Source organism: Ammospiza nelsoni, chromosome 10 (assembly GCF_027579445.1).
Source record: "Ammospiza nelsoni isolate bAmmNel1 chromosome 10, bAmmNel1.pri, whole genome shotgun sequence".
NCBI classification, from domain to species: domain Eukaryota; kingdom Metazoa; phylum Chordata; class Aves; order Passeriformes; family Passerellidae; genus Ammospiza; species Ammospiza nelsoni.
The window spans coordinates 4,742,674-4,768,842 of record NC_080642.1 but is presented as its reverse complement, the minus strand read 5'-3'; the positions used below and the strand labels follow the sequence as shown (position 1 = coordinate 4,768,842).

Here is a 26,169-nt window from a genome sequence, read left to right as displayed (position 1 = left end):
AAATGGAGACGTCTCAACCAGAGCATTGTTCTCCTGGATCAAAGAGTGCAGCAGCCAAGAATTTCCCTGAAACAGGGAGCTGCCAAAGCCCCAGCTCCACCTGAGCCTCCCCTGACTGATGCTGCCTCTTCAGCATCTCCAGAGACTGAAGCTCCACGAAATCCCCACCTGCGTCTCCCATTGCCTTTGCATTGAAACAAACGTGCACTTCTTTCCTTTAACACTTTTGCTTCTTCTCTCTTCTCATAACAGAGGAGCTTTCTGTAATTTCCCTTCCAACAGCCTTTCCTGAAATCCCTCCCTGCCCCAATCTCCTTCAAGCCTGCCCTTCCCTAGCCCCAGCAAAACCCATTTTCCAAGCTTTTCTCCCAGCTCGTGTCACAGAGCCCCGATTCTCCTGGCTGCTGGCCCCTGCACATCCTGCCAGTAACGAAGGTGCTCAAACCCCACCTGAGAGGCACCTGAACCCCAGCGAGGCTCAGGGAGCTGCTTATGCTGACTCCGGCTCCTCCTCACAGCTCTGACCCCAGCAGACTCTTCCTCAGCTCTCCCAGAAAGGCACTAACTCACTTTTCCACATCCCGCTCTCATTTATAAACACTCAAGGTGAGGAGGAAGGCTGTGAGTCACCAGGTTATGCTTGAAGGGCCCTGTCATCCTCCCCTCGTTTTCACTTCATCTCTCATAGTTCTAAGCTGAGCCTCTGCACGGAGCACATGAGTTGAGTTGTGTTTCAAACATGCCTCTGGGCTACTGACAGCATTGCATCCTTCAGAAAATAAGCCATAAATTCTTATTTTCCCATGTCCCCAGATAAAAAAATCCAAGCACACAGCATGATGTAGTGGGAGAGTGAGACTCTGCCCTTTCTAAATAAATTAATTGTCAATGGGAGCCAAATATCATGTCATTAACTAAATTATTCTAATTATTCAAATAACACTTCTAACCAGAACAGTTCTAAGACAGTTTTTCCACAGCACATTTGAAACACTCTGAATTTCCAGGTGCAACAAAGGGAGTTTCTCGTTGGCCACAGCAACTGCGAAAATAATTTACAACCCAAAACATCCATCGTGCAGCTTGATAGAGATTAAAAGCCCCCTGTCCTCCAGGGAGCGAGCATTTCAACTGGCCATCACTCTTCAGAGCTTATTAAAAAGTTTTCAAACACTGCTAGTGAAAGGTTTTCCTTTCAGCATTCCCAGGTCTTCGGCGGCTCCGTCCCCGCAGAGGAAGAGCGGCCGCGCCTTGCCGGGGGCTCAGGAGGCTCCATTGGCTCAGTTCTGCTGGAATAATCCCTTTTCTGGGGCCCTTCCCAGGCTGAGGGGGCTGGCAGAGGGGTTACCCAACAGCAGAGGAGCCCCCCATGACAACTGCACCCGCAGGGCCTGGAATTTGCAGAGAGGAGAGGGGCTGGGCAGAAGGGATTCAGCCGCTTCGCAGCTATTCAAGGAATGCTCTTGATTTCCTCTTAACAACCTCAGGTTGGGAAACTGTCCTCGGAATTATCTGAATTTCTGCTTCAGCTCTATTGTTGGGATCTAACATCTCAGTTAGTAAAGGAAGTGAAGAGTCCAATAGGAAGGGAAGTGGCAGCTAAAAAAAACATAGGTAGTGTGTTGTTTTAAAAAAAAGCTGTAATTTTCAAAAGGTGGAATTCTAAAACATACCTTTGGTCATTGTGGTTTGCACGTGCAAGCAAGTGTGTGCCCTGACAGAAACGGGGATCACAGCAGCCTTAATTTAATCTTAGAATCACAGAATGGATTGGGATGGAAGGGACCTTTAAAGCTCATCCAGTTCCACCCCTGGCCATGGGCAGGGACAGCTTCCATTAGACCAGGTTGCTCCAGGTCCCATCCAGCCTGGCCTTGAACACTTCCAGAGTTGGGATGAACTGACAGATTAAAACACAAATCTCACCCACCTTGTTTCATTTCATTTATTTTTAAGCAATTTTAAAAAATTAAAGAAAATCCTTCTTCATAGCATTTCTGCACCTAAACAACTATCTACTTTTGATGTAGGTAGAAACCGTAAATTCTGTTCAAAACCTCTCAAGTTTGAATGGTGTTTCTAAGTCCCCATAACTGTGCAACTTGAGCATTGCACCTACAACCAAAGTGCTTCACTCTCAAAAGAGGGAAGATTCCACAGGTGTGCTCTTCCTTTTCTTTCTCCTCACTTCCACACAAGCAGTGAACAGCATTTATTTGTTTCTACACCATTTCAGTGACCAGGCAGCACTGCAGTGATGACGAAGGGACAGGAACACCTGGAGTCAGAGCTGCTGCACATCCAACAGAATCCAACAGGCAGCAAAACAACCCACTGGGTCATACGAGTTTGAGCATTAGCCCTCCCAGCACACAATTAAAAAAAAAATAAAATAACAAAAACAATTTGTCCTGGTGACTCAGAGTCTCCATGGCTCGAAGAAAGCCCTGTTTCTGTAACACTGCATCATGCTGGCCTCTGATCTATTCTCATGGGGCTCAGGCTCGTGACTCAACTGTTTTCCCCTGAATTTGCTCATGCAGTTGCCCATCAAGAAGTTACTGAAATCTGCAAGCATCAGAAGGTTTGGCTAAGAAGAAAATCATCTAGAGAAATTAGTATGGAAAACATAAAAAAGCCAATATAATTTCTTTGGAAATGATATTTCATATCTTTTCTTTGGAAGCTCAGAAATTAACACTGGCCAAACTTTCTGGTTAAAGACTGCCTTGTTTACCACAAGCCTTTGTGATGTTAAGATTGCAATGATCTTCAGCAACTGATTTGGAAAATATCAGAAAAAAGCATTTTGGATAAACACACCACTGGCTGCTTTATTTGCTTAACAGGTTCATTTCATTGTGTTAAGCTCAGAGCAGTTTTACTCAACTTCTGTCTGATTTCTAAGTCTGCTGTGCTTTTATTTCAGACCTAGAAATGGGGTGCTGGCCAAGGAAGATGATGCATTCAGAAAAATCTACTTCATGCCACAGAGATGTATTTCTCCAAAAAAGCTTCTTATCTTTATTTGCAGCATCCTTGAAGATCTAATACGGGGATTTTTTCCAAATTAAGTTTTGACCAGGAGCTTCTCATCTCCTTTTCTTTCTGCTTCTTTCTGTGCACACTCTCTCTGTCACACTCTTGATGCTGCATTTTCTGTCCAGGTTACCCCAGCCTTGGAAGGCAAATGAGCCTTTGGTTTGTAAGCAACTACACTGTCCATCAGAGAACTTAACATAAGATATTCAGTATTTTCCGCTGAACTCCACACATGGGCTGGCAGAACAGCCTGGCACAACACAATCAGTTATATTTATTTCCCAAGAGAAAGCTGAACATCAAAAATTCCCCCTGGCACAAAACAGCATTAAAGCACCTGCAAACCCCATCACACGTCACCTTGTAAGCTCTAATGCTCCCCTTCATAGGAGAGCACAGCAAAGAAGAGAAACTATCAGACAGCAAGAGAAAAAATTAGGAAAATAAATAAATTGTAGTGATGTTCAGATCTCTGATTACTAAATCACCCTCCCTCAATACCTAAGATTCAATAAGTCATAACAACCCAGAGCCATGGTGAAAATAAAGAACAAAAAATTCTCTGAAAAATGTGGCTTGTCACTTCACATTTTGCCCTGCATCTGAGTTACATTAAATCAATATAGTTTGCATTAGGGAAAATATCTTTTCTAAAAATTTTGCCGTGTCAGTGCAATAGAAATATTGTTCCACACCACCTGTTTTAAATATTCCCCTCCTTTCTTTCTCTAATTTCTGTATGTCTGTGCACAGTTAGACACATACTTGTAATACATGAACTAATTTTGAAAATTACAGCCAAATTTATAGTAAACATTTATGCTGTCATACAGGTTAAAATTCTGAAAAATTAAGAATAGTGAAATTTAACCCATAAATTTGTGGTCATAGGTAATTTTCATCTATCCCATTCCTAAGTGAAATCCCAGAGAATGTAAAATGCCCCACAATGATCTACTTAGAAAAATGTTTACAGTGACTGGAAGCACAGCAAAATGTTCACTTTTCCAACATTCCTCCAAACCCAAGGATATCACTATGCCAAATCAGTACACAGCAACTTCCAAGCAAGCTGAAATCATTCTCCAAGAGGGCTTTTCTTACAGAAAAAAACAAATTTACCAAAATTAAACTATATTTCATGGACAACTCCAGTGCCACTCTGACAAGAACTGGGCAGGCTTTTCAAGGGGCAGCCATGGAGTCTCTCCCACCACCCACCAGGAATCCAAAAAGACCTGACAAGCTGAAGATGCTCCCAGGATCTTCCTGCACCCACTGGGGCAAACCTGTGGCCAGCTGGGGGTTAGTCTGGGCTGCACTGCCCCAGGTTCAAGCCTTCTGCTAAAAACACGCTGTGCTTTTGTGTGTCAGACAGACAAACTCCCAGCTTGGCACAGTCTGTGGCAGCACAGCCTTCACAGCTGGCCTCACAGCCAGGCAAGGCAGCAGCCACAGCTGGAGCCCCCCAGCCTGGTCCCGTGTCTGCTGCTGGTGCCACAGCTCTGGGGACAATTCCTACCCTGCCACGCTCAGGATTCAAGCTCAGGCCATTCCTCCCACAAAGGCCAGATCCAAATGAGATTCCAGCGGGATGTAAACACTTCCTTATAGCTTGCTCTGCTTTAGAATTTGGCTTCTGCCTATCAAGGCATATATGATAAAAGATAAGGGAACATCTGGTAAAAATTGCTGTTGCAATGTAGCTTTGCCTGCTTTAAGATAAATTTCTTGCCATCACACACAGATATTTTACAACGCAACGCACCATACTGAACCCATTAGCCGGAGCCATTTACAGGTATTTCATAAAAATGTGCACCACATCCGGATACTTTATCAGCATCTCATAGTACAGCAAACTACACAAACCTCAGAGAGTGAATAACTTCCACATGCAATTTGTAATATACTGTGAAGAGCTTATAAACACTCCTAAGTGGTTGGGAGTTTTTTTGCCCTTTACGTTTTCTCGCTATAAATGATTGACTATAGTTTGTGTCAATACTGCCTGGAGAATGAGCTGTCACTATAGAAACAGTGACAGCAGTGAAGTCCTTCCTCCCTCTCCTGCACACAAAAGTCCCAGAACAAACACATTCTTGTTATTTCTTAGATAATGTGTGCACACTGTCAAGTCCCGAGCAAAACTCGGGATTTTTCACTTGGTTTTCAAGTGCATTTTTATTTCCAGTCTTCACAACAGTTTTTCCTTCCATGTAAAACATTCCCCCACTTTGGAATTGCAAAATTGCTTGTGAAGCATTCTGAAAACAAAAATAGATGAGCACTGCACTTAAAGGAATTATAATCCATGTTTATTTAAGTTAGATACAAATATAGTTCAGGAATGGGAGAATGCTGCTTGGGGGAGGGAAGGGAGCAAGGGAGAAATTTTGCTTATGCTGCAAAGAGCCTCAAGTTACTTCACTATGTATTACAATTTTCAGATCACTTCACCAAAAATCATATCAAGTTATCTACAACCAAATATCACAGGCATGGAATAAAGCCTGTATAAAATCCTTTGACTCCAAATAAGCTCACACAGGTAATGGATCAATAAATGCACATGCTGCTGTGGAATCAGCCCTTACTATGGTAATTTTTCAAAACACAAGTATGTTTACAAACTACAGCTGAAGGCTTAGAAGATGACAAGAATTATTTTACAAGCTCTATATTAGTCTCCTAGAAAAGAGCTGGGATGAACTTGCTAGTGACAGCAAACATTTTTTCAAAGTAAACAGAGTGGTATGTTAAAAATGTGCATTTACAATTTTTTTTTCCCTCCAAGAAACAGCACACACAGCAACATTTTAATGCGAAGAAAAGTTTAAATCTAAAAATATAGCGACAAATGGTAAAAATCCCATCCCTTCTTGTTAACTTCCTTCCCTCTCTGAACCCCTGCATTAAGGCGATGCTCTCATACGGTCACTAAAGGTTTTTTTTTTGACATCGCAGAAGGCTGAAAGGAATATTTCTCTCTCTCTTTTGCATTCAGAGCGTCTGAGCACAAGAGGAGCCATTCAAGCTGCGATGGAGTGCCTCACAGAGGCTGCAATATGTTCCCAGTTGGCAGGCAGGGATCTGTTTGGACAGTGAGCCCAGCCATCCCCTGGGCAAACAGCGGCATTCCTGGGACGCGGCGCGCGGAGCACTGCGGGCCCTTGTCAGGGCTCCCGCAGCCCAGCAGCTCCCGGCCAGAACAAACACCCCTTTGTGCCCTGCTCGCAGCTCAACGGGCTCCACTAGGAAAAAAAAAGCCGTCTCCCTCCACTCAGAGTTGGGTTGGGATCCAAAGAATTATTCCAAAGCTGGAAAATGGGGAGGAAGCGCGCTTAAATGGAATTCCGCGGTATCTTCAGGAGCTCAAGCTTCTGGGCAATGTTAAAGATCTGCCTTTGGATATTTATCAGGTTCCTAATGCTGTGGCTGTCTGAGCGTTTCTAAAGGAGCTAATCGCAATCACCAAGCGACAAACAGGCTGCAGTCAGCAGTGGGTATTAAAACTGAAATATACCCTCGGCCAAGGAACAGCAAACTGCAGCTTTTATCCAGTGTCAGCAGTGGGAGCCTTACCCAGAAATGCACAGAGAGATTCTGCCTCTCCTGAGCACATCTGCCTCTCAGGTGGGCACAGAGATGCTCACACATCCTCACCAGCTTTCTGCCACCCATTCTGGCAGGGGTGAGGGCAGGGAATCGCAGGTTCATGTCTGCACTCCCTCCCACATCGCTGCATCCCTGCAGGAACCAGCCAGGGCTTCATCCCCATCTGTGGTTGTAACACCAGCTCCTGCTGCAGGAAGCTGAGAAGTCTCTGTAAAACAGAGAGACTCTGACACACAGCACCAGGCCTCCAAGCAATCAATGGAAGTAATTAGCTTTTCTCTGCCCGACGTGTGCTCCATCTTAACCATCGCTGTTTTGAACTTGTGGAATTCATTAACTCAGCCCTAACAGAGAGATCTGCAACTTCTACATCCTTAATCAAATGTTCTGCCTCAAATAGATTAATGGAGTGGCAGATTCTGAGAAAAAACTACGAAAATCCACGAGAACAGCCCTGCTTGAACACACTGATGCTACAAAGGGGCAAAGTCCTTGCATCAGCACAATCCCACCTTCTCTTCTGAACTTGATGCTTGACCGCATTTCAGTCAGCAGCTGGGCTGGAGGTGGGTTTTTTGGTTTGCATGTTGTTGGGATTTCAGGAGGGGAGAAGCACAGAGTGAAGGCAGGAACAGTTTCCTACTCTGATACACCCCAGTTGGAGAACAACCTCTCCATGAGCTCCTTGCCGTGCTCAGTGAAGAGAGGTGAATCCACCCCAGTTGGAGAACAACCTCTCCATGAGCTCCTTGCTCAGTGAAGAGAGGTGAATCCCTCCTCTGGAGCTTCAAAAGGCGTTGTGCAAAGGAGGAGCAGGAGGAAAAGGGTGAGTGGGAGCCCTGAAACTCATGGGGTGATTTTTCCATTTGCCTGCCAGCTTCCAAGGCTGCCTGCTGGCAGCAGCACTCAGGTCTCTCAGGTACTGCCCCGCAGCCCTCAGCAGAGCTCCATAAACGTTAGGAGAGCTTGTAGGGATAGAAAAAGTCTGTATTTACACAGCAATAATACACCACTCACCATAAGCCTAAACATGAATCCCTACCAAAGGGCTTTCCCTAAATGAAGGGGATGGGGGTCTCTTTAAACATTAAGTGCAACAAAATTATACCATGGAAACTCTGGGACATTATTCAAATCATCCACATGAATAAAACATCCCACTTTTGCCAAGTTTTGTTCAAGCTGACTTCAGCTTTCTGCTTAAACAAACCTCAGGCAATACTGACATCATTCGTAGCAAAGGCAGCATTTTATTTAAGCTTGAAATCTGAGGGTGTTGGGTAGATTACCAAATAAAGAGTTGATTTTTCATCTAAAGAATCTCAAATGACCTGACTTCAAAGGCTGGATTTAGACTTACTAAGCCAATGGAAAACAAACATCTTTAATCTCCACACTGACATTAAACTCAAACAGAAAATAACTCTGGGAAAAGCCCTTTATCATCAGGCTACTACACAGAAATAGGGGAAAGGTGGGGGGAAAAAAATTGAGATTATTCTACATTAATAGTCTGCCTCACAGGCAAAGTTACCTAGTTCCTTCTCTTTCTGTTATATTTTTTCCAGCCCATTTTACTCCCCTCTTCATCAAATGTTAAATTAGGCCAGACACTGAGTCTCTATTAACACACCTGAACACTGAGAATTTACTCCAGGGCAAATCCAGGCATTTAGACACATATGCAAACACCTAAATTATCCATTCTCTGCATTTAGATGCTACTGCACTTTAGTTAAGACATAAGTTGCACATGAAAGAAGACAGGTCTGAGCACCAAGTGATCATTTTTTGGCCATGGAGATTTTAAGTTATCAGACCTGAAGCCTTATTTCAGTACAAGACTCAACTCTGCATGTTCCTCATCTTTGAGGACAAGAAACCATGTGCCTGGCTAAAAAAAAAGACATACTAAAATCTTCTTTCCCATCTCAAAAACAACTGTTTCCAAAAACTGCTCAGAAATCCAAAATACACAATACTCCCCAAAAGAAGAGAGAGGGTAGGGAAGGAAACCATTTCTCCTTTGCCACAGGATCACAGCCACCAAATGATGTGCGGCCCAGGCACCCAGAGGTGACAATCTGCCACTGAGATGAAACAGGCCCTGGGTTTGAAGGCAGGTTTGACAATGAACAATGGAAAACAAAATTCAAAGAAGGCACCACAACTTGTTTGAAATGAGGAGATGAAATCTGTTTGGGGGAATTCCAACACAGAACCCATCCATGCTTTATTCAGGCACGAGAAGGTACGTGATCTGCTGGGAGCTGCTGCAAGCCTCACCACTCAGACTTACAACAGCACATCCACAAGTAATAACATGCCATCACATTGCTTTTTTAAACAACAGCATTGCCTTTCTTTTGAAAAGGAATATCAAGTTTCCTGCTGAATAAATTGAGGGAGCCTCATTATTTTTAGCACGCTAAGTGAGCCTGTCAATCACTTACATAAATACATACAATTAGTTTGATCCAGCAAGATCCTGAACACATGTAATTCTCAGACTTTAGAAACCTGACCGACCCACAAAGGCACACACAGTGTCTCACAAGTATGGAATTACATGGACTGTGTGTAGCTTAAAAATAGAGAGTGGTAGGGTAGGAACACTGCACTAGATGGACAAGTCCATGTGCTCCCTTTGCACAGAGGCACTGAAGCATCCATCCAAGATTTTGGATTAATTTTATCATTCCAGTGTTGTCAGGTGGCACATGGGGCTGAACCCCATCTTTGAGGTGTAAATGATAAATTAACTTCATCTGGTTAGAAGAACAGCACAGTCTTGAAAAGCACATGATCTTTGGTGAAGTTCTGGAAACTTCTCCAATTCACTTTCCAGTTTTAACAGCACAGAATCCCAGTCTCCATGGGGCAGAACAACACAGAGAACCCATCAGTTCCCAAATGCAGCTGGCCCTGGGCAGATGCCCCAGCAGAACACAGCAGGAGCTTCTGCCAGGTCATTACACCTTAATTTAATCTGCAGCCTCATCGACTATTCTGGGGAGGTGTCTGAATCAGACCTGCCAAATTAAAAGTCTGAGAACACAAAATGCATAATGCTGCTAAGTGGAAAGCGTTTTTAAAACATTCTTGAATGGAATTGTTGAATATTTATGGACAGAAGCAGATCAGCTGTAACTGGAATGGAAAACCACCCACATTCCAACTCCCACCTTCAAAACATCAAGCTGGGAATTTGTGATGTGTAACTTCAGAAAGGTCTTCAAGGAAATACAGCCTGGGGTTTAACTACCAATTCTGCTTTTGTCCAGATGGAGAAAATAGCTTTTGTAACTAAAGGAAAACCCATTACTACTGAAGATACAGAGTAGATGGAGCCAGACTCTTTTTCAAAGTGCACAGCACTACGATGAGAGGCAACAGACAAACACATGAAATTCCAATCACACATAATGAGGACTTTTTTTTTAAATCACTGTCCTTGAGTGTGATGAAATGATGGGTTTCCCAAAGAGGCTGTGGAATCCCCATCCTTGGAGATGTTCAAACTCAGCTGGAGAAGTCCCTGAGCACCTGCTCTGTTTGGCTTTGGGGATGGCCTTTGGAGATCCACCTAACCTAAATAATTCTGTGATTCAATTCTGAGGGAAAAAGCTTTAATGCTGCACATAAGCCTGGAGAGTTCTACCTACAAAGGCTTCTAAAAAAATACAGGAATTAAAAAACAAAGACATGCAAACAGCATGAAATATACCATAATAATGAGGAACATTTAGGCAGTACAAGGTTCCTACTCATGTCTGTTAAGTGAGTTACGGTCTGTTAATTACTCCATGGCAGCCAGTTTCTTATGAACCCACCAGGCATGAAAAGAATGTGAGGAATATCAGGTAGAAAACACCTGGAAATTTCTTCTGCCTCAATTTGTTTCAACACTTGCTAATACTGTGTGAATTATTTATAAAAAAAAAAAAAAAAAAAAGACAGGAATGCACCAGAGTACCAAGGAAAGTCTACAAATCTTTGAGACATTTCATTTTTGTAACTTTAATCCTGCTGCCTTCTCAGTTTTCCTCTGATGTAGGGTAAACAGTGTGGGCAAAGCAACTTTTCTCTTGAAAGCACTGCCTCTAAATATTCCTGTCATTAGCAAGAGCTCCTAAACCTGGTAGGTCACTTTTGATATGATCAAACAGCACACAGTTATTTAATGAAGTCCACTGGATAAAAATTACCCAGCCTGCATTTGTCTTTGAACATTGAAATAGTTTTTGCCTTTTTTTTTTTTTTTATTTTAAGGCTGCCAGTAAGAAAGCCTCTTAAGAAAGATCTTTTTAAGCTCTCAAAAGTATAGCTGGATACTTTGTACCAGTGCTACTCATGATCAGCATTAAAACCACTATAATCAGATAATTTCAGGGCTTTAGGGAACCATGCTCTACCATCTGGGGACTGACCACGCTGCAGTAAATCAGGCACAACTCTATAAATGTTGAAGGAATTTGTACTATAAAATCATCAAAACTAATCTTAGAGGCCATGTACCAATTTTAGTAACAAATAGGGTCCAAATGCTAAAAAAGCTCTTAATAAATAACAGCTGATAGCCAGGCAGTTTGCAGGTGGCAGGAGAACACCACCAGGAGGGGGATCCATGTGGCACAGGCTGAAAAATTCTATGCAGGAGCCCTGTCACACAAATATTTCCCATTCTACAGAAATACTTCACTGGTTATTGAGGTCCTCAACAACTGGATCAACCAAAATAGTCTGAACTACAACATTAATGTTGTACATAAATGTAATGTACTACAATATAAATGAGATTTCACATGATGGGGTAGAGACCAGACTAAGAGGACTCAGAGGGTTTAAGAGGTTGGCATTAAATATGTGAAAAACCAACCACCCTGAGACTGATCCCAGTAACATTTGTTCAATTACTCCTTGTATATAAAGATGCATTTTTCTATACCCAAGTTTCTTAATTCTTGGAAATGTTTCCAACACAAGCAGTGCAAGCTCATCCTGGTGGATTAATGCATAAATAACCCTCAACCTAAACTTCTCAAAATTTACTTCCATGATAATTCTGTGAGGACTCTTACAGGAGAAGAGGTGCTCTGAGGATTTAAATCCTGCTCCTGATTGCAGGATTTAAAAAATAAAAACCCTCTTCCTGGCTTGGAAAGTGTTCTGCCTGCACTGAGGCATCTTCCTCTCCAAAGACAATGTTCCCACCCCAGAGGTACAAGGTTCCCTACACACACAGGCTGCACCACAAGAGTCATCCTCTCCATCTGACATGTTTACTGGGTCAGTAAATAAACCAGGTTACTAAATAAACCAGGCATTCAGACTTCCAGTCACCCCAACAAACCAACCCCCTTCTCAAGTGTCACGGGACAAGCGCAGCTCAAACAAATTTGGAAATGAGTCTTTGATCAGCAGTCTCTCCAAGTTCAAGGTTCTCTTCCTTTGTGTCTCCAACCAGGCACAAGATGATGATTTTTGGCTTTGTTAAGCACAAGTTCCACCAGAGTGCTGTTTTAAAAGGCCACAATATTTCTTTTAATCAAAAAATGTATGAAACTACCAATAGTTGTCTGTCCTGGGTTAGCACTAACCCGATATCCATGTGCATCCCTACTCCAGCTGGGAGAGCCCCATAAAGGAGGGTTATTTTGCTCAGCAAGAGTACTTAACACGTTGCAAAAACATTCCATTTTTAAGTACAAAATCCTTCTGTTAGGTTTCCTTTTTTCTGAGATGTGGGACAGAGCGAGTGATTTGCAAAAATCCTGCACATGCAGCAGCAGGGAGGCTTCCAAAGCAATCTGGTACAAGCATGACATGGGAGGACAGGCAAATCCCAGAGATGTCAGAGTCACCTCTGTGACAAAGGGCCAAAAATCCCCCAGGTGCTGTTTTATGGCATCTTTGTGGGATGTCTCCATCCTGCCACAAGCCCTTTGGAGGGGGAGAAATGCAAACAATAAAATCATCCAAGGAGCTGCCTACAAAAAGTAGTTAGAACAGAATATGCTTTTTTTCAACCAATAAAAAATACCCCCCCAAAAAATTCAAACAAAACCCCAAAAAACCAAAAGCCCACACCAAAAAAAACCACACTAAAAAACCAAACCAAACCAAACAACCCCTACACCAGCTGAATTTTCAGCGCTCTCCTCCTCAGCAGTACTCTTCCTGCAAGTGGAACCAAAGACTACATAAGTGTCTTTCCATATAGGAAAGTAATTTAAAGCTAAATTATTCTCCATAAATTCTATTTATAGTAAATCACTTTTACTTCATAAAAATGGAAATAAGTATGCAAACACCTTTTGAAGGCGCCCACTTGCTTCTGCATATACCCACCAAGGAGATAATTGTCTACCTATTTTTTAAAAGAACAAAAGGCTTTTCCTCTGGTAAATAAATAATTTATTTAAAAATTAATCTTGTTTATTAATTGTTGCCTTTTGAATGAGCAAAGCTTTTAGTTGTGTCAAAGCTATTAACAGTGGCAGTTGTACATTAAGCAAATTAAATATTCAGCAGCCTCACTTCAGTGCCCTTTTGTAATTGCAGATTGGTTACCAAACACCTCATCTCTTTGGTAAATAAAAGGGTATTTCTGCATTTATTTTAAAAGCTGATTTTAGAATTCAGCAGAGATTTTATGCCAGCTATTATGACCATTATGTAAATATCCAAGGAATTCTTGCTTTTACAGAAAATCCTGGCAATAGTGCTATTCCTTGGACTGTCCCCACTCCATGTTTAGAATTCCTTGGATGCTTGAGCACTATCATTTCAGCATCAGGGCAAAAGTAACTGCAGGAATAATGATACATGGCTGTGTAGATAAAACACTGTGAAATCAGGATGGTCTGAAAGGTTTTGAAATCAAGAGATTCCATACAGCAAAATAACAAGAGCACGTGAAGTGGAAAGCTCTGCTCTATTAATAAAAGCTTGAACGTGCACTAATTCTCACAATTGCTATTAACTGGGGGGAAAGACTCCATGCATTGTGGTTTCCACTGTGACCAGTGACCCAGCTGGAAAGAGATCCAGGAACAATTTTGTGCCATTGACTTTCTTGCTGTGACAGAGCATTCCCTCTGCTCAGCACCAGCTGCACCAATTTCACCTGTATTCTTGAATAAATTTGGCTCAGTCAGTACAGAACTGCTCCCAGGCAGAAGGAAGGGGTGCCAACACCTTTTTCCAAAGTTATTTGGTTGTACACTCAGGAAGGGAAATATTTGAGGTCGCTCTGTGCCAGGAGGGACCAAGAGCTCCATCACCCCTTGCCCGTGCTGCACACGACATTCTCTCACCTGGAGATTAGTGCCCAAATATCACACCCGGCAAAACTATTTCTGTCTCTAAATTATATTCAAAAGGTCTGTGAGATACAGAGAAAGTTATAATAAGAAATCAAGGGAGGGGCTGCTCTGGGCACAAGTGGGCACAGTCTTGTGGAGAACCAGAAATTGATCAATTCTCTCATCACATCCAGTACAGCCCACTGCGCTCTGCATTCCCAGCCAGTGAAGAAGTCAACTGCATGTGATGTCTAACTGGAGAGCAATGGAAATAGACTGGTCCCAGTTTGGATTTGGCATGAACTGTCTGCAAGTGTGGTTTACCAAAATAATCCATATATTCAAGCTGTTCTAAGGCAAAATACATTACATTTTGCACATTATTACTTACATGGTGTTTCATGGGAAAGAAAAACCCAAAGTCTTAGAAACCTGAGTTCAATAGGTATTCAAGCTCCTTTTTGTTTTAATTAACATGACAGTATTTTCATAGCCATCTATATATTCCATACTACGTGCAACTAAAGAAAATTAAAAGCACTGTCCCAAAATCAAAACCGTGACGAGAGAAATGAAAGCCAAACAGACAATGCTACACACAGCATTACAAAGACAACATGGAAAAGCATCAAGAGGGTGAGATTTTAGAAAGTCTGTCTGGGTCACTCACTGTTAGAGCAGCAGCTAAAATTATACTTTAACCTGGCTTGCAATGCAGTATCTAATAATCAACTCGGGTTTCAGGTAACCTGAACCCGCCTGCTACGATACCTTTGCAATATGTCATCCCACATAACACACCCAGTGAAACAGGTGCAGTTAAGGCACAGTTTTATGTTTGATTTCATAGGCTCACAAAAGAGGAGCTACAACACCAATTTGAAGCAGTCTGCAGCATCTCCTGCACTGCCAGGGCACAGACAGGCCAGTGGGTCCACTGGCACACAGGCAGGATGGGCTGGTTTTGGACTCGCCCTAAGCAGGCATAAAATGTTTCTAAGAATTTTATAAACTATCTCTCCCCACAGAGATCAACTGATATCCTTAATTTTCACTACTCACCCAAAGAGATTGCAAAGTGAGAACACAATTCTACACAGGGCTGTCACAAAACTCAACCAACAGCCTGAGGCTGGAAGCAGATTAGAAGACTGAAAATTAATAGCATTAACACACAAATGAAGTGGAGAAGAAGCCTTAACACTTTTAGTACTATTTCTAAAATTTTATTATAGGAGGATGAATATTATTACTGATTATCAAAGAGCTTGCACATGAATCAACTTCTCATTCAACTGAACTGATTGCTGAAGACAGAATGGTTTCATACACAACTGTTTGTAAATTTTTACTTCCACAAATACAGGATACAAACAATTAGTCTTCTAATTTTATATATTTATATATATTGTGTGTAACCAACCTTGTGGCACACTGCATGTAAAACATTACAAATGTGGATACATTTTCTCTTTTCAGCCTTCCCTCACGAAACACAAGAAATCATGAACCAAGAGAAGCTCCGCCAACAAGTTCATTTTCTACTCCTTTGGTCTAATGATTTAGGTCAGTCTCTAACAAAGTATTTGTTGGGACACAGTTATAAAAATGTTCCTTTTAGTACGGTTATAACAAGGAAAAGGAAAATCAAAGGTGTAAACAAGCCCACAAATGTTAAGTGAATGTCTGGTATTCTGATGTTGGATTTAACAGATGCATTTTTTCTTCAATGCAAACCACAATCCTTGATTTTTAATACTTGCATGAATCTATAAGTGTGCATTTCAATCTTCTACTTTGAATTTTGAACCAGAGATACAGATCATGATCCATTAGCAGCCTATAGACTCAAGATGATGTGAAGGAGTTGAAGAAACCAATCTCACTTTGAGAGAAGAAAGTACTTTCATAGGTTTATTTAAAGAACCCCATGTCCTTAACACAAGAAAACACCAGAGAAGTAATAAAAGGAGTTAATTGATGCAGTCTAACTTCCTTACTTTTAATATCATTGTGTCATTAACAATCTCATTAGCAGCTTCTGCTCCAAATCAAGGAACTTTTACTGTTTGAATTCTTATACTTTAAAAGGAAAGGCACATAAGCTTTGGCAGAATAATAAAGGAAAACATGGATTTTCTGGTTCGCGTATGTTTATGTTAAACTTGTTAGGGTTTGTTCTAAAAACCTTGTCCTAGAACAGTTAGGATGTCAAATTTAAATAATCTTATTAGAAGGCTGAAACAAAACACAGACAGTAGACAAAACCCTAAACAAAGTTTAAAAAAGCAAATGCAAGAAACAGCTATGCTTTTAAAGAAGAACAAAGCCTTCAACTCCCAAGGGCTCATGTGGATAATAAGCCAGCAGTAAGACAACCATAGCTATGCATTTATTTGCATCAGCTGGACATCAGAGGAAAGCACTTGAGCATCACAGATGTTGCTTTCCAGCTGCACACACTCTCCCTTTAAAACTCTGTATGCATTCAAAATGTTGACAAGGCTGTGAAGGAGGGAGCTCTAACAGAGATGTTTAAATTCCAGCACCTTGGGGGACACAGGGCATCTCCTGCAGCGTGGATTTGCCATGATGGCTGGCCCAGCTGACTCATATTCCTTTTTGAAATCAGGTCCCTAAACCAAAACATGAAAGACCACCTGCAGGCACTCCCTACTTTCTCCAGCTAACTTGAAAATGAATGGGTTGTTTGATATTGTCTTGTTTCAAAACAACATACTTTTGTCTCCCCAGTGGTGTTTATGAAGCCTAGGGCTGGTTAACAAGTTTGAAGGACACATTTTTGCCACATTACTGAAGGAATGTGGTGAGCTATCCTGGCAACCTGAAACACTGAAAAATAATTTACATTATAAAACCTGCAAGCAGGAATAACCAGAAAAATATTTTCACATAATTTTGCTTCCAAGTATCAAGCTAGGGAATTTTAAATTAACAAATATTTGATTTATTAGAGCTTTATTAACATCTGCTGAAAAAGCCCAAGGTGAGGGGAAAATGACCACGCTGAAAGACAGTTTCTTTCAGCCTCCTTGTGACAAGGGTTTTTGCATTCCTGTGCCAAGAGCACGTCTGGCTAAGGATAGTGATCTGTGATGAAAGCAGGCACATATTTAGTATGTTTGATCTGCCAGGGGCTCTGCCTGGGTTTTGTCCTGCTCATCTTCCAGAGCCACAGGAGCACTTACTCCTGGCATTGCCCAGCACCATCCCCATGTGCTGTGATTGCTTAAAAATGCTCTTTGTACACAAAATATGTGTGTTTCAGCAAGAGCTGAGCTGCCCAAAAACTCCACGTTGCAAAGCTCTTTGAGCTCTCAAGATTTTTTTTACAAGTAACTAAGAAAGGACTTTTTTTGTAAAACCACATGCTGCCAAAGGCCCCCAAAATTATCAGCATATGAAAGAAACTTGCTTTACACCTTAACTGTATTTTGTTTAATTGATGGAGTATGACAAGCACATCCTTAGCTCTCTAGAAAATGAAGTGCCTGCACCTCTTTCTGGCTGTGCTCCCCAGTTTGTGCCAAAAGAGCAAGGACTGAGCATCTCCACAAATTCATGGGATGCTGCATCCACCAGCTTCACACAAACCAGCTCTTTGTAAAGGCCTTAATCCAGACCCATCTCACCAAATTTTCAGATTTGAGGTGCCCATGAACACCCTTGTCCCTGCCTGTGATTGTCCAATGCACCCTTTGGGATGCTTTTCCTCTTTTGGAGGGAACCGAGGTGCTGGATCCACCCCTGGAGTCACATGAAACACTGCAAGTCTTGGATCACACTCATCAGACTAACAAGTGTACCTGAAATAAAGCTGTCTCACAGTTATTTCATTCTCAGCTTCCATGGGATTTCTCAGATTCTTCAGATTTCTCACCTTCTGTGCTCTTCACTTCTTTCCAGTGAAATACTTCCTGACAACTATTGGTAGGCCAATTCAAAAACAGGGGTTTGAAATTATTTGCTTCTACGACATGGAAACCAAATATCTGAGAAATCTCTCCAAAACAAAAAAAAATCTGAGAAACTGAGTAACTGTCAGCATGTTAGGTGAAAAAAAACAAACAAACTTACTGCAGGGACATGGGAAATGGAATTGTCCTCTCTGTGCTTTGATGCAAAGAGAAAACTATCCTGTCTGCTAAAAAAAATAACTGTGATCACATTCTGCTATTCAATACTTTGCATTTCAACAAGGAGGACTGTTTGATATTTTTAACCAATAACAGAAATAAATCAAAGCTCTTTTTCTGAGCTGTCTGAAGCCACGTGTCTTCCCCAGCTCCCCACACAGTCCCTGCTGCTCTTCTTCCTCCTTTCCTCTTACTTCACAGGCCAATGACCTCCCAAAGGCAATAAAAGCTTTCTGATTCTATTCAGTATGTTTAGGTGGCTCCTATAATGTAGTAGGTTAATTGTAAACAAGTTACTGTAATCACAGGTGCTGCTACTGAGAACTTAAACATGGAATAAACAAATTGACTTACGTAGGCGGGGAGGGAAGGGAAATGGACTCTCACTGTCCACGACCTCACATTATTTGGCTGCAATATGTATTTTCCCATCTGCAAGCTAAGCAACAGCTCCACTCTTCTCAGGGAGAACCTGAGAGGTGCAGAGTGGACTACAAATCCTTTATGCCTGCTTAGCAGCAAGAAAAAAAAGGAGGAAGCTCAGATGTGCTTGGCTTGCGTTGGGAAGCTACAATACATTTGCATCCACAAAACGTTATTATTAAGTAATAAGCAATAACCAGGCAGAAAAGCTTTCCTTCCAAGCCGTTAAAATTTTCCAGCCGATGGGTCCCGATTAGTCACAACAAAACTATTTCATCAGAGGGTGAAATAAATGCATCCACTCTGGCAGCGCCGCGGCCACGCCGCACCTCGGAGCACAACATGACGCACAGATGCTGGCAATCTGGGGAGGGGGTGGCAGCCTGCTGCACACATCTGTTATTGTGGGAAAAAGCCATGTTGGTGTTTTGTCAAATTGCTCTATTAGTAATGAATACAGCTGTTCCACATCGGATAATCTGTGTTGCAACACTCCGCTAAGTGACTCCGCGCACAACTATGCCCTGCTGTTCACGCTCAGCTGTAGTTCTGATTATCCAGGGAGATGCCACTGTGCTTTTAAAATAAAAAAAAAAAAGGTTGAACACAGCTGTTTGTGCTTCAAGGAATGTCAAAGTAAATCGTTTCTCCCTGCCATGTACGTGTTTTTCACTGGAAATCACAATGTATTCTGAAATTAGGGCAACTGCCCACTGGTGAAACAGAGCTGAGCCAAGTGTCTCTTCAGCTTTGCTGAGAGCAAACATAGTGCTGACCAAGGTTTTAGCATAAACACATGAGAGCCTGAGAAGTTATCACCACCTCAGGCTTCAACTTAAGGCTTAAGTAAAGGAAAATATCATCATCCTCCTCCCCTTGATAAATCCCTGAATGGAAATAAGTAAAGGATTATCACTGCTCACAGACTAACTGAAAGTCAAAGGAACATCCCAGTGCTCAAGGCTACAGTTTTTGCTTACTACCCTCTTGTCACATCTGAGGCTGATGTTAGACCAAACACATTCCCTGTTACAAAGTCATTTCCAACACAAAATACTAAGTCTACTGAGACAGTCACTATTACAATAATGCCTTAAACCAGGCTACAGGTGCAGCACCTTTGAAACTGCCATCCTGCAATAAGAACGTGGAATTTGTGTCAGTTCTCCCCCCAGAGCTCAGCTTTCAGACTGTGAGCAGCCACAGACAGACCCTGAGGACAGTGGCCCTTTGTGTGCAAGGCCAGGTGGGGAGCTGGGTCCTGCTGCTGGCAGACACCTCCAAGGAGCCTCTCTTTGTCCACAGGTAACAGAACCCTCTGCTTCCAGCAGATACAGCACAATGGCTAACAGGATAGGAGAGCATGAGCAACGGTGAAATGAACTTGATGGTGATATTTTACACTAAGGAAAAGAAAACATTAAAAATCCCACGCCAGTTTCAAGAAGACACTTAGAGGCCAACAAGACTTACAGGTTTCAGGCTGCAACAAAAACTTGAAAAGGGGAAACAGCCAGGTAGGGAAAAAAATACCCAGATATGCAAACTTATTTGGATGTGTATTTTTGAGATGCTCTCATTTAAGTACAAATAGGAACATCCAGTGGATGAAATTCCCACTTGGTTTCCTGAATTGGAAATTCCCAAATTTCCACTTTTATAAAGTGCTAGGGTAAAACCCACTACCTGCACAGATAGTACATGTATTTATACTTAAGCGCCAATTTAGTTCTTCTATGCTTCTTCTCTGCCTCATGCACAGACCAAGAAAAAGGCATTTTTATGGTGACCAGACCCTCAGCTGTGGTCAGCCTGTGAAGCCTCAGGGCTGAGAGTGCAGGATGCCCATGACAGCATCCACCCCAAGGCTTTAGCCCAAGATGTGCCCTCTCAGTCACAGCTGCCAAGGTACCAAAGCTGACTTGTAGTGTGGAAAAATGCTGCAGGTACAGAAGCCACAAGTGTTTCTGCAGAATGGATGCACTGACATGGGAAAGTACAAAGCATGCAGGTCAAGCTGCAAGCAAGGCAGGAAGATGCAGAGCAGGGCAAACTGGCATTCCTCATGTGAATTTGAAATAAGATGTGCCAAGCCCTCTGAAGTCCAAAAGACACTGTGATTCTCCTGGTACTTGGACAGAAGAATGAGACAAACAACAGAAGGAGAGGCCACTGCTTCTGAACTGAAGAATTTATATTGCTCTGAAATCAGGGAGCGATTTCCTCTCCACACAGCATCCTTTAGTGAATGAGCTCCTGAGCTGAGGCCAGGGAGGAGCAGGGACTCCAAGGATAACCCCGCTTTGTGCGCCCCTCACAATTTACTGATCCCCAACAAGCATCTGCAATTTTCTCTGAAAATAAATTAAATGGTTCCCAGACAAAGAAAAGGCACAGCCCTGCCAGAAGATCTCCACAGGACTGAAGTGACATCTGACTGCCCAGCACCTCCTCAGCCATCTGCATTTCCCATTTCTTTCGGGGCAGCTCAGCAGATGATCACTTCTAGTTCACGGCAGAAAGAAGCCTGAGGTGACACAAGTATAATGAATATTTTTATTATGGGCTGGGTTTCAAAAGCCCCCCAGCAAGACCATATGCAGGAGAAACAATAAAAAGGGTCTCACACACAAGAGGGTCCCAGGCTTTCCTCTGAAGTGCCCATGTGATGATGCCTCTCAGCCACCCAAAGCCTGTGGCACACACACACACAACAAGCAGTGAAAAGCAGGCACTTAAAACTGAACAAAATCATTTAACAAGTGGTTTTCTTGTATTCTAACCCCATAACACACAGCTCATGTTCCTAACTCACATTAGTTCATCATTTTCCTACCACCGTGCATAATTAGTGACTGGATAAATAGGTTTGTGAGCTGATGCCACTGAAGTGGAAGTATCACTCTCATTTCTTCCTCCTCCTGACCTCCTCCTCCTCCTCTTTTTTGCTCCTAAACTGTGGGAGCTGAGACTAAATGGCAGAAGATCAGTTTTTCCTTCCTGACCTGGCTAATGGGTCAGGCAAATGCCAGCACCAGGCAAAGGAAACAGTGGGAAATGATGCAGAGGGTGGAGAGGACATCATGAGGTCATGTCTTTCAGCAGCAGCAGCTCTCCATCAGGTCAGGTCATTTGTATCAAACCAAAGTCAAAAACAACCCCTGTTTTTACCAGTAAAAACTGTCTTCTACTAATAGAAAAATCACAAGGGAGAGAAGCACTTTAGAGCAGTGCAAGACAGCAAAGTCACTCTACTGAACTGAAAGCTCTACGAGTAGCAACACATTCACACCAAGGCTGAAGAACCATTATCCAGTTTGAGACAATTAAAATAAAGGTTTGAATGTAGGTTAGGCATACTGGAAGATGTAGTAATTCACAGGTAAAATACAGAAGAGAAAGAGAGCAGAAAGAGGCAGAAAAGAGTTCTTTGTGTACAATGAAACAGCACTGGTGGATGCCAGCAAACCAAATAAAATGACACTTGGGAATAAAATACTATTTTCACTTTAAATCTGTCCAGAAAAATACAATTAAAATTTCGAGCATGATTTTCCACAGCCCCTCATGTCTGGAGGATGTTACTTTGACCAATACTCTGTCAGACTTGCAGCATGTAGTTTCCCTCTTTCACTCAAAAATACTCTTCAAAAAGACAGTGAATCAGAGCATGCAGGTCACTTATGAGCTCTGGAAATCCTTCTGAAGGGGGAAAATTTGCTGCACTGGCTGCTGAGGAATTTGGAGGGTGTCTGGTACCCTGGAATCGGGCAGAGCTCTCACCCCACTGAGCACACAACTCCTCGGGCCACATTTCCCAGGCACATCAGCTGTCTCCAAAGGGAGGCAAAGTCATCTCCACACACGTACAAGAATCACTTTTTACTGCAGGGGGTGGGAAATCTGTGGAAAGAGCAGCAAAACCCATGTGGAAGCATGCAGGCTTAGAAAGAGCTCCATGTTCCTTATCAGCAGCGCTGCATGCTGCCAGCTTTTAAGGGCTATCTGGTTTGAAAGGCAATTTTTCGGCCTCTAACTGCATTTGTACTTAGAACAGAATCACTGCTGCTTTAATGACTCTCATTGCATTTTTAATTATAAAAAGTTCAATTTAAAATTGCCCAGACATTTCCACAAACTGCTTTCAGCAGCTCACTAAACGCAGGCAGATAAGACTAACCACTATGCCTGCCTGGCACATCTATCTTAACAGTAAAAATAAAGCAAGAAAAATAATGCTCCAAATTGGATATTTAAAATGGTCCTTGCCATACAGCTCCTAAAATGATGAAACAAAGGGTTTAAGAAGTTGCAAGCAGAGGAGAGATAGTATTGAAGTAATATTGCAACTGTACAGTCTGAGCTTAGAAAATAGCTACAGTTCTATTTCTGACACAGCAGTTGGCTCAAATAGCTGCCTAATTCCCTTAACCCATCTTGTGCATGAGCTTTTCTGGCTACATATAGGATGGAAATAACTGGGAATGAGCAGCAGGTGATAAATCAGCTTGTAAGCCTCATTTTCTTTTGTGGCTATATTGTACTTAGGGCAGAGCACTCAAATTTGATGCTCAGGTATCTGTGCTGGCCCTAAAACTGAAATTCATTCAATTTGCTGTGTTTGTCAACAACACAATTTCAGGCTTAGATTCACCCTGAGGAAAACTATCCTTCTGTTATTTGAACATATAAAAGGTTGTAGTTCAAATAAAGCCAAGGCATCAATAAATAAATTGAAAAGCCTTTGAACATACCCCTACCTTTCTGTAGAGTTATGCCTCACTTGAAGAGAAGCTGTTAGAGAGGAGCAGAAAAACTCTTTTGTAAACCAAGGCTCCTTGGCTGAGACATTTACCAGTAAAACATTCAATTCCTGTACTAAATAAAGTTTTTACAAATTTAAAAACATTTTTAAAAATTAAAATTTGTCACTGTTGAACCAGCTCACCAAAGAGCCTGCTAGCCAGGCTGCACACTGCTCTGGCCTTTTGTAAGGAGCAAATTCCAATAATACTCAAAGTGAGCTGTACCCTGGCTGAGCAGACAGGATCTAGAAATGCAGGTAATAAAAAAAGATACTGAATATCCCTAGTAAGTATTCTGGGGCAGGTAATCTTTTTACAAGAGATGAAGACTTTTATACAGTACAATGAAGAGTCAGGTAAAATTTTCTGCAGTCGCCAGGCAGTTCCAATGGACATGTGATATATGTGGCATGCAGTGCAATAAAGTGTCTTTAAAAAGACAATGTACAGAATGAAAATGAGTAGGAAAAAAGGATCAAAGCAATTAGACAGTTTCTTATTTAGCCTAGTGAAATCTCTAGGGACACCTCACATCTGCTCAGGTTTCACACCAGTTGGTACCCAGAGGCTCACTTTCCTTGGGGACAGTCCTCAGCCATCCTCTGCAGCCACCACAGCCCCTTGAAACTATTAAAGCATTTCACAAAGCACAGAAAAATGTACACAGGCACTTGTGTCCACAAAGGATGGGCACACAGATGACTCTGGAATAATAGCATTAATATGCACATTCATTTTCCCACTGACTCATTACCTCTCTTATCCAGCCTATTCTGACACATTCATTATCAGAGCAGCTCGTAAGAACACAGAATATCCCAAAAGAGAACTTCAGGAGAAGCTTAATTAAATAACCGATTATTCTTTATGTTTTAAAAAATAAAGACATGCACGTACACTTCCATGTGACAAGCTCCCCGGGGAAAAATTTGTAAAATAAGCATAAAGTGTTTATTTAACTCAGAGAAGCAATTAAACCATTAAGAAGAGCTCAAAGTAGGCATTATGCTGATTATCCCTTAATTACGTGCATTCACAGCAGTGACAGACAAACTGCAACAATAACAACTATGTTACCATACTCATTTTTTCCTGACCTGGGCACGTTCTACAACAAATCCATCAGCGGCGTGTATTCAAGCTGGTTTAAGAGTGATGGTCCACATTGTTACCAGCATGAAGATACCTATGATTGCTGCTCCTAAAACCAAGTTAAACGTGCCTAAGTTTATTTCAATACAAACAGAGAAAGCTATTTATTTATGTGCTTGTGATAGAGCAGGCAATGCTAATGAGAGCCCAATTGCAATTCTCATCTCTCTGTTTACTCTGCCCTAATTGCAGCCTCTCACTCCTGCACTGCACCCTCCTGCCCAGGGCTCGGGACCCCCAGAGTGGCAAGGAGGGTGGCACAGGAGGGTGGCAGAGCTTGATCTGTGCTGTCAGGGCAGAACTGGCAGCAAGCACATCCCAAGGAGTGCCTTGGGTTAAATCCCAGCTGGAGGAACGGCAGCGAGGATCCAAACCTTGCGCTTCCCTTGGACCGAAGGTGGGCATGCAGCTGCAGCCAGCACAGACAGAGCCTGCAAAATGCCACCGTGCCCACAGCTCAGCCACCCAAAAGGCAGAAACTGGAGCACTTTTCCCACCCAGCAGCAGCGTCCCACCACAGGGTGAGCAAAGTCACTGCAGAGCTGTCCCGGCAGAAGGAGCCGCGACAGGAACGCGCTCCGCTCCAGCCCGGCAGGGCAAAGCGGCTGCCAAGGCACAGAGTCGCCAAGAAAATTACAATATGATAGTCTTAATTACACTAATTGCGTTTCCTGGTATTGAGGCAGGATTAATATAGTGTTTCTTATGCTAGATTTCATAAACACAATTGGTTTCAGCTTAACTCTTCGTAATTGTATTGCACAGTTCTTGCAAACAATTAGCCACCAATTATGTTCATTTCGTTTTGCAGATGACTGATAAACATTCCAAGTATCAGAATTTTCCCTCAAGGGAGGCAAATTACTTCTAACTTAAGCAACCTTAATGAAGCCTCAGTGAAAAAACCCTGTGGGCAAATCACCCAAGGCACTTGCTTGCCATTTCCATGCTTGCACCAAGGATTAGAAAAACTTCCACTCCGAGAAGAGTCATGGCTGGAATGGCTTTGGAGAGATGAGTGACCATCTTAAGGTGATAAAATGACCATATATAAATGCAAATAAATAAATAAATACTAAAAATTTTTGAATATTTATGGATATTTTTACAGTCGTACATTGATACCTCTTTTATGTAAAAGTAGATTAACATATACAGAGACACACACATACACACTTGTACACAAATATTTGGTTTAGAAATCAAACACATTTGAGCCAGTGTACATCTCAAGGCTACAGGTGCTGGGAACTGGACTGGAGGGGCCTAATTAATGCCCCACTCCCACCCTGCTCAGCACAGCCCCATCATCAAACCCAAGTGCTCACACAATTGAGAATGGCAGGCATTGTGTTTCGGGCCCCTCCGCAGGCACAGCTCCAACATTCAGAACAATCCAGCCAGAAATGTTCAAAAATGTTATGGTGAGATAATATCGTCTGCTGAGACAAAAATAGTCTTTTATTACGTTACCCAGGTCATCTGGAGCGACCTCGCCGGGACAGCATGTGGAGAGCCTCACCCTCTGCAGCAGGCAGGGTAACCCAAACTCACAGAGCTTCTAGGAATTTTAGGCTGGATTTTTATAAATAACACAGTATAGCTTTGCTTAACATGTACACCACTTAGAAGGTGAAGCTTGCACAAACAGTGTACAGATGGTTA

General features: G+C 42.3%; 1 protein-coding gene across 1 annotated transcript in view; it reads right to left on the bottom strand.

Annotated features, from left to right (window-relative positions):
• Positions 1-26,169, bottom strand: part of FNDC3B (fibronectin type III domain containing 3B) — a 187,439-nt gene that overhangs the window by 105,877 nt on the left and 55,393 nt on the right. The window lies entirely within an intron of this gene.